Source organism: Mauremys reevesii, linkage group 1 (assembly GCF_016161935.1).
Source record: "Mauremys reevesii isolate NIE-2019 linkage group 1, ASM1616193v1, whole genome shotgun sequence".
Lineage (NCBI taxonomy): Eukaryota > Metazoa > Chordata > Testudines > Geoemydidae > Mauremys > Mauremys reevesii.
In genome coordinates this window covers 265121179-265131437 of record NC_052623.1, presented here as the reverse complement: position 1 = coordinate 265131437, position 10259 = coordinate 265121179, and positions in this window count along the sequence as shown.

Sequence of the window (10259 nt, the reverse complement as noted above, 5' to 3'; positions counted from 1 at the left end):
CATCTGCATTGTCATTTTAAAACTAAAAATTGTATCTCTTGGACGGCCTTTATCTCGCCACCTCTATGATGGGCGGAGGTATCCTGATACACAGTCCAACAGCAATACACTAGACTACCAGGAGCAGGACACAAACTATTATCCAAGAGGGGGTGAGGAAAAACGTGCTTAGTGTCATTCTGGTCAGAAGGAGGAGCTCTCTTCGAGACTGTAAACATCCCTTCTCCCCTGCACTGGAGGCCCAGGACGTGAGAGGCTGAGTTTTCAGTGTTCTGGATGTTTGCCTCTTAAGCCATCTTCCCTTGTGTAAGCAGCAATTTACCCCATTCAGCAATTCCCTCAGGCAGCACAGAAAGAAATGCAGTTTATTATTTAGTCATAAGCATGGTTTTATGATCCCATAATTGGCAAGGAGACGAGCAATGTTTGATATTTCATATCCAACCACATGCCGAGCCGCAGAAAGAGAGACTGGGCTGAGTCTGCAAGAAGGCTTACGATAACTCATTGCTAACAATCCCAGGGCAGCCACTTTCTCTCCAATCCTTCACATCTCTGTAGTAATTATTTTTCCCTTCTTCATTTGTTCTGCAGACCTTCCTCTTCCATTTCAGAAAGACACCATTTCCACTTCTCCCTGTGTGTATCGCAGAGTCTGGTTGTATACTTTTACTGTCTCTCTCCCCTTCTGTGCATGACCCTGTTCTTCTGTGTACGGTGTACAAAAAGGAGGCAATGAGACTCCCAGTGCTTATTGTGTGGCATTAATTTGCCTTTTGCACAAATTTTATCCTTGCAGATATTTATTATTGGCTATTTTCCTTACTAGACTTTTCGGAGTGCTGACATTGGGCTTCCTTTATTATACACACCAGTCTGTGAAATGTATACTTGCTGTCCTCCCATAATAAAAAGGGAGGTATCTTATTATGCTGTTTGTCTTGTGTATTTATTAGCAACCTGGAAGGTCTATTTGGCCGTGGTGCTGTTCATACAGTCCTGAAGTCACCAGCCTTGAGGCACAGAATAGCATTTACCTCACAATTACAAACAGTTTTTACATTCCACATCTTGCTGACTAGGTTATTGCCTGTTGCTTGGTTGGTTTTTATTAAGACAATGTTTTGTGCTCTTATTTTTTATTTCTCTTATATAACTCATGGACAAAGGCAACATGGTTCTGTGCATTTAAGATGGTTGTTTCTCTTGCTACTTGAGACTTTTTGCCCATACAAAAACACAAGAACTAGGGGTCACCAAATGAAATTAATAGGCAGCAGGTTTAAAACAAACAGGAAGTATTTCTTCGCACAACGCACAGTCAATATGTGGAACTCTTTGCCAGAGGATGTTGTGAAGGCCAACACTATAACAGGATTAAAAAAGAACTAGATAAATCCATGGAGGACAGGTCCATCAATGACTATTAGCCAAGATGGGTAGGGATGGTGTCCCTAGCCTGTTTGCCAGAAGCTGGGAATGGGCAACATGGGATGGATCACTTGATGATTACCTGTTCTGTTCATTCCCTCTGAATCATCTGGCATTGGCCACTGTCGGAAGACAGGATGCTGGGCTAGATGGTCCTTTGGTCTGATCCAGTATGGCTGTTCTTGTGTTCTTATATATAAGACATCCGTTAGCTCTGAATTAAGAGGATGTCTTATGGAAGAGCTGGGCAGGTGGAAGTTTGGGGTTGCACTAGTCATCAAACACAATAAACTTGGATTCAAAGGAGGTTTAGGTCACAAGTAGAAATTAATCTGATGGCCTTAACTAAATCCCACCTGGACATTTGTCCACATCACAGAACCACCACACAGACCAACCTGACTGGGAGTATTGATAAGGCAGAGACCTAAAGCTGAACTACCAAAGAGAGTGTCAAATCACGGTTGAAGTGCATTAGTAGAGGAAATAGGACAGCACCCTGGAGATCATATGGTTTCTTTTAAAACTTCTCTGAGGTGATGGAGAAGGGATGATATAGTCTTTTTCTGTGGGATGTTTTACATATACGCAGAACAGTGAGAACACACATGGAGCTGTGCACTGCTCTGAAACACCCACAGACCATGACCATAAAATAGCTGCTCTTCTCCCAATCCCATTCTGCTGATATTCCTTTCTCCTTGCTCCAAACTCTGGTAAAATATACCACTGTGACAACTTAAATATCTACCATGAGCCCTAGCAAGCTCACCCTGCAATAAAATCTATATGACTCCTATGAACCAGGCATCAAGACATACAATGGAGCCTGTGGAATTCCCTGAGAAAGACACTTGCTGAATTTGTGAGAGTTTGCATAAAATCAAAGAAATGTGAAGAGACAACATTTCTGTTCATATAATTCCCTGAGGAGAGAAAACAGTGCAATTTTCTACATTTGGCACTGGAATAACCTTTGGGAGATTATGGACATCGAGAAATTAGAGATGGAACATACATATTAGGCCATCTAATCCCACCATTGCTAATGCTGGAATATTTTTCACAGTACATTTTCTAGTGCTTTGTCCAGTCTTAAATGACTTGAGTGATGAGACTTTCACCACTTTCTTTGGGAGGCTATTCCACAACTGAATAGACCCCACAGTTAGGCAGTATTTTCAATCACTCTTCCTTATTCAGTTTTATCTTATTATGCCTACTAATATCCCCTGGGTATAAAGTATATAATGCATGTCATGCTAAGCATGTGCAGTATCTGGATGGTGACCTAGGAGACACAATCTAATGGTTGCACCTCCAAAGAACAAACAAATTTCCATCGGAGCCTCACAATAATTTTGCAACATACATGCACACACAGAGAAATGTGCATGCCCATTCCATCTCAGCTGCCATACCATCCCTGTTCTATCATAGCCCTGCCATCCAAAGGTTACTGCAGCTGGCAGAGGGCATACCGTACCATGTGTTAGTCACATTGCAGAATGATTAACATAGCTGGGAACACTCTGGCACAATGTCCTGGGAGATTTTAAGTACCAGAGAGTCTAATACCTGCAAATATATTTATCTTCCTTTTAATATTTCATCGAGTTAGAATTCATGAACTGGATCTAGTATAGAGAAGTTTTATGAATTATGCACCAGAATCAATGAGTTTTTACTTTTCCCATAATTTACTGTGTCTCAGAGCCACAGTAGGGATCAGTGTCCATCAAAAGCACTGCATATATTAGAGATCAAGTGGTACCAGAGAAGACAGATGTACAAGATCTATGGCATTCTGTTTATTCATGGTGCAAAGAAAAATGCTGCTTAGTTGTATATTTAAATAATCCTTTTCATTCTGTTATATTTAAGTCTTACTTTGTGCGTGTGTCATGATCATCTAGAACATTGGATTCTTGGGAACATTTCTATCATTGCTCTGTTGCTTATCAAGTATATTTGCCTAGACTTTACCTTTCACTTGACTATACAGCTACCACTGCCAGCTCCTCAGATGATGTTATCAGGAAGTGACTCCTGTGTCTTCCCTGAAGCCAAAAACTCCACTAGTAGCTTTCTCTATTTTCTACATAGTAAAAAAGTAATAAGAGTTACATGGGAATGTCAACTTCCAGCTGAGCCACCAGTACCTGGCATCTTCAGTACCAAGTACTTCATCTTTGCTAATACAAGCATATAGCACCGTGTACATATGATGTATTCAGTCAAAAACAAAATCCCCTCAGAACTTCCACCTGTGAAGAGGGAAGAAGGGAGAAAGAAGCACTCTTGACCGATGCTAGTCAAGTCGCTTATTGCACTACTAGAAAGCTCTTAGGTCCAGATCCACAAAGCTACTTGGGTACCTGAGTCTGCAATTTAGGCACCCAAGTCCAGCTTTGGCTCCACTGTGATCCACAGAACTTCCACCAAACTCTGTAGGTGTCTAAACTCAGTTAGTGTCTAAGTATCTGCCTCTTGGCATGCACACTGCTGCCTCTCCTAAACATCCAGATGCCTATCTCCCACCTGAGCCCCACAGCGATTTGCACATTGAGGGAAGATAGGTGTTGGGCTGTCCAAAGGCTAGTCTAAACTACAAAATTAAGTCAACCTATGTTATGTCAATATACAGCCACCACAGTAATTACATCACTTTTGCATGTCCACACTAAGCTCCTTGTGTCGGCAGTGCGCGTCCTCACCAGGAACACTTGCACCGATTTAACTGTCATTGTGGGGCATTGTGGGATGGCTTCTAAAAGGCAGTAACAGTTGTAAGCAATGCAGTGTCTACACTGATGCTACGTCAACCTAACTACATCGACCTAAGTGCTACGCCTCTTATGGAGGTGGCGTTATTAAATCGGTGTAGTGGGAGAATTACATTGGTGAGAGCTACATTTTAGTATAGACGCTTACAGAGTTAGGTTGATGTAAGCTGCCTTACATCGACCTTACTCTGTAGTGTAGACCAGGCCTTAGTCATGTGTGAGACCTTATGTAGTAGGCATGTTCAGAGGCTGCCTACAAGGTCAGATCCCATTCAAAATCTGCCTGTCAGGGAAGATGGTAGCAATACCCACCTCAACTTTTAGCTCCACCTAGGATGTGGGAGACCCAGGTTCAATTCCCCACTCTGCAGGAGGAGAAAGGAGAGTGCTCTAATCATTGAGCTCTGGGATAGTCTGATGTGGGGCTCTATCCCCATCTCTCCTGTGGCCTCCTTTGTGAACCAGATGGATTACTGAGCTAAGGGGTGTTGCCAGCTGAAATCCACAGAAAGTCATGCCAGTACAGCTCTCATAAAAGGAAAAAAAAAACCCTCCTTGGGGAGTTTCGTTCTCCCAGTGTTGCATGGGAACCCGGATGTCCCCCTTCCCCCGAGGTATGGCAATCAAAGTCCAAGGCAAACAAACAAAGTCCTGGGCTCTCTCTGAGGATTTCTCTCCTCCATATGTTCTCAATGGGGATTCACATTCTCCACAGAGGTCCTGCAGTCATAATCCAAACCCAAGCAGGTATAGTTCTTCCTGGTTCTGGGAGAGACTGCCAACAACTCCAGCTCCCTCTGCAGTCTTCCGTGAGATAAAGGAGACAGGTCCTTATAGCCTTGCCACCATGCTCTACAAATTCCAGCCCCCATGAACTTCCCAGAATTCTTCCTGGCTGAAAGAACTGGGTACTTTTCACCTGATCACAGATGAAGGCTCTAACAGCAACAGAGGTCCAGTCTGTCTGCAGCTTAAGTGCTAATGAGTTTTATATGGATTGGTCTCTTACATGGTCAAAGTCAAGCCACCTCTGTGAAATAACTGACTATTGAGAGGACAAAGTGTCTTTTCAGTTCAGTCCAACAGCAATACAATTGTATTGAACCTCACCTTTAGGAGATGATACAGTAAACAGATATGGCATGTCATTTAGATTGGAGTTATTTGGGGGAAGTTCTGTGGCCTGTGTTATACAGTTGATCAGATGCGATGACAACAGTGATCCCTTCTGCCGTTGGAAACTATATCTGAATCTATCCTGTGCTGCCACATTTGGCCTGCAATACACACAGCAAAGAACACCCCGTAGAAGAGTACATTAAGTTCTTGGTGGCACAGTAAATTCCTTTACTAGCCTTTAGAATAAATCCAGGGTTGCAATCTGATGCGGATCAAAAGTGAAGCGAGTATGGTGGGCCTCATTCCAGTTTCAGGAAAGCATTTTGTAAAGATAATTATGTTGCTTATGGGGCAATGCTTATGCTAGTAGGATGATGTGGTGTTAGTTGTATGGGGCTAGTTAGTTGGGACTGGCTGTGCTACTACCAGTATTAATAATCGACGTGTACCCAGTGTGAACTGCAGGGCCGGCTCCAGACCCCAGCGCGCCAAGCGCGCGCTTGGGGCAGCGTCCCGCGGGAGGGCGGCAGGCGGCTCCGTTGGACCTCTCGCAGGCATGGGGCGGCGGAAATCCTAGAGCCGCCCTGGTGAACTGGATGATTGCAGAAGCCTGAACATATGTAGTCTGGATTGAGTGTGTGTCTTCTCTCCAAGCAACTTGCCCCTTAAGTGTTTAATAAACATTACACCTTTGTTCACATCACAACCACCATCACAAAGGGACTGATCCAAATGCCAACTGAAATCAGAGAGAGAGTCTTTCTACTAATTTCAACAGGCTTTGGCTCAGGCCCCAAATGTCGCACAATTCTGCATGGCTTATCTCTTCTCAGAAGAGGCACAGGACTGGAAGAGCAAGGAGTGCTGCAGGCCAGGGTTGAGCTGAAACAGCAGAGTTCTGTGTGCATGGGTGTCTAACACTGGAATAAGAAGTAGCAACATTGACCATGTTTGGGGTATATTAACCATGGCAGTGATAGAGCCCACTTGTGAGTATCATGAACAGCGGCAGGTTAAGCCTGCTCCACTACAGCTGGAACTTAATTTGATGTAAAGATGTTTGCCTGCTCATACTAGAGTACTGCTTGATTGCTATAACAGATAACATATATTACCATCTCTTAATCACCGTGGACTAGATTATGTCATCATCTCATTCAGTGAGCTGAGGGGCGAGGCCTACCCTGACACTCTTCAGCTCAGTAAGATCTCCTGGGCCTGGGATATACATTCTAGTTCACCAAAAAGGGTCTTGTGAGGTCTCAAATAATTTCATAATGGCCATCCATATACTTGTGAAATGCATGTTGTGAAGGGAGTTATTCAGTGTATATGCATATTATGTTGTTAAGGTCTGTGACTAGGGACTGGTCACCAGCAAAGACAAAAACAGGTTTCCTGTCAGACAAGAAACATTTAATCCATCTGATTATTCAATGTAAATTAAGTATTGTGTGGTTCACGCTGCGTCCCATCTCATCAGTCCGAGCCAAACACCAGTGAAGGATTCTGAAAACTTCAAAGAGAAAATTAACAGGAAGAAGGATATGGAGTGTGGGGGAGGGGGATCCATATCTTGAGTTGCACATCAAAGGTTTGATCTAGTATATTTGAGGATCAAAGGAGACTTTCTATCATCCCTCACCTAGGAAGTAAATGGACAGCACATTTGCTTCATGACAGAGGAGTGTTAACTAGGCTTGGTTGAAAACACTGCAGAGAACTTTGGGTGAGATAAGCTTCTAAAGACAGGAGGATAATTTGTTAGTTAAGTTTAGTCTCTAGAGAGCATATTATGACTTTGTTTTATATTTAACATTTGTTTCCAATATCCTCACTCACTATCACTTGAATCTCTATTCTTTGGTAGTAAGCTTATTCTTGTTTTCACTATAAATATATCTAAGTGCTGTGCAAGGTATTAAGCAAGGTGCTGGTCCTGAGTTGAATCTTACAAACTGGCATGTATTGTTCCTTTGGGAACAGTGGGCCTGGTAATTCTGTGGGTATCCAGTGGACTCAGGGGTTGGTGTGTGCCTATCACTGCCTGTTCAGAGAGGGCAAGGTCTGCAGAGGCCTGGAAGGCAGCGCTTGTGTTGCCAGAGGTGAGTGATTTCAGGGATCTGATCCACAGCAAGCACAGACAAGACTTCCTCACTCTAAGGGGAAATGGTGGTGAAGTGCCTCACAATCCTGCGTACCCTGGGGACTGTCACATTGCATCAGAAACACAATGTCCCTGGGGTTATTCATGAGGCAACAAAATTCATGTACCACCCTTTGCTCAGATCTGTGCCTAAAGGATCTAGCCACTAACATGCCCAGAAGAAAGATCCCTCTGCCCAAAGATGGGTTTTTTTTTAAACTGGTAGGTCAGCTTCTCAAGATTGGTTGGCAGAGAAAAAGAGATGCACGCTCTTCTCAGATGTGAGCCTTGAAGGGCCTGAGGACACAACTGATAAAGGAAAATAATGTTTACCCAAGTAACTAGATGAGTTCAGGACCCTAACTGCCATTGACAAAAATAACAGAGATAAGAGAGGCCAATATTCAAGGGCTAGACCCTTGAGTGATAAATGCAGACTTCTGACTCAGGATACAAGGTTATTATAACTGCCAAGATGACAGATAACACTGTTCTTAAGAGCTAAGTGGATGATTGTGAGAACAAGTTTCATGTAAGAAACCAAAGGGGACTCAGCATCCCTAGGGGAAAACAGTTGAAGAAGCTTACCCTGAAGAACTGTTTCAGGGACTCAACTAAGTAGCCTGTGCTAACTGATCTTTCCCCCTAGAAGCTCCTTTCCAAGGAAACCGCCTCTTCATCCAGCTCCTGTGGAGTCCTGGTGGTCTTGAAAATAGTCCTTAGTGGAGACAGAATCCCAAAAGCTACCTTAGTGTTAGAGACTAACACACTACCAAGGAACAACGGCAAGGTATCAATCCAGAACATACAGCTTCCCTTTTATAAAGGAGGGAAGGATATGCATCAGACAAGCAACAACTACTCAGAAAAGGTGAGAATCTGCTGAGAATGAGTCAGGTTGGATACATCTTTATTAGAGTTGGTGGGAGGGGGAGGGGGAAGTAAGAGTTTAAGAAAATTTCCAGAAATGTAGACAAAATATCAACCATTTGTATAGCTGATTAAAAAAACCTGAAACATTTCTAGGAATGTTTTTGTCACAATTTTTCATGTGGGTTTTTTTGGTTAAAATTATAGTTAAAAAAAATTTCAGCCAGCTCTATTCTTCATATTCCAATGGCCAGCCAAGGAAAAAGCTTTTATAAAGGTAGGGATAAGATGAAGTAGATGACCAATGGCTATAGGAAATAGACAAAGAATGACTAAGTTGCTATTTTCCCCTCCTGATTGCATTATTCATGCAGCTGAGGGGCATTGGGGAAAAAAAGAGTAGAAAATACTGTCAAACATCTTAAAAGGTGTTTATATGGATCATGAAAAGTTATTAGACGTCTGGGGAGTGTGTAATAGTTCATGGATGCCTGGGGTACTTTTGCTGTTTGGGTTAGGACAGTAGCACATTTACATTGTTATTTGTATTACAGCACTCCCTAAAGACTCCAGCTGAGACCCCATTGCACTGGGCACTGTTTGTACACGGAGTAATTGACAGTTCTGCCCTGAAAAGCAGAGCTGTAACTAGGCATTTTAGCACCCAGGATGAGCAAGCATATTGCACCCCACAGTTTGAAAACCATCACCTCCAGCCAGGAGCTGGCAGATCGGAAGCTGTGGGGAGCCCCACAGCATGCTCGGACCCCTGGCTCTTCGTGATAGGGGAGCTTGGGCATTGTCTGCAGCCCTCCCTGCCCTGCTCCCCAAGCCAGGCTGCCTCTGCACAGCCAGGTACTCCCCAGGCAGTGTGGGTGGCACAGCTACAAACTGCACCCTGACATGCTCTTGCCTCTCCCCTGAAGGAGCCTGGTGCCAGCCAGTGATGCCCCCTGGAGCTAAACACTCCCCACATAGCCCAGCTGCCAGCAGCAGAGCCAGGAGCACCAGGACAGTAGCAAGCAAGCACCAAAGGGAGCATCTCATGGCAGCCAGGCTGCATGGTCTTTAATAAAATAGAGAGCAGCACAGGGTGCTACGGGATAGGACGGGATAGCACAGGAGGGCACTGTCAGAGCTATAGGTGGAAGCAACCTTGGACAGTAATAGCAAGAGTTTCTGCAGGCCAGATCTGAGGCACATTAGCAGAGCTGTGGGCGAGAAAGGGTTTTCAGAACTAGAACAGGCAGTGAACTTCAGGTCAAGCCAGAAATGCATTGCTAGAACTGTGTAGAGCAACCATGCACACACCGTGTCTGGCCCTACTAATGGCTCAGCTTTTTCAGATGTGTTTGGTATTCAGGATAGAGCTTCGAGATGCGTAATACAATATCCATAGAAGCACAGTTGTTCATCTTATTCACTCATTGAAAACTCTGGACATCCATTTTAAATTTTAGAACCATTCTGCTCTAAAAGAAATTGATTCAGGAGGCTATCACTGAAAGGTAAAAATTCTTCCCTATGAATACTGCAGGGCCGCCCAGAGGATTCCGGGGGCCCGGGGTCTTCGGCGGCGGGGGGCCCTGCCGTTCCGAAGACCCGCGGAGCCCCGCCGCGAATTACCGCCGGACCCGCCGCCCGACGTGCAGCCCGGTCTTGGCGGCGGGGACCGCCGCAAGTCTTCGGGGCACTTCGGCGGCGGGTCCCGGAACGGAAGGGCCCCCCCCGCCACCGAATTACCGCCGAAGACCGGGCTGCACGTCGGCGGCGGGTCCGGTTTCGGCGGTAATTCGGCGGCGGGGGGTCCTTCCGCCCCGGAGCAGAAGGACCCCCCGCCGGCGAAGACCGGGAGCGCCCTCTTGCCCCGCCCCTTCTGGGCGGCCCTGACCCTATCCACCCCCCCC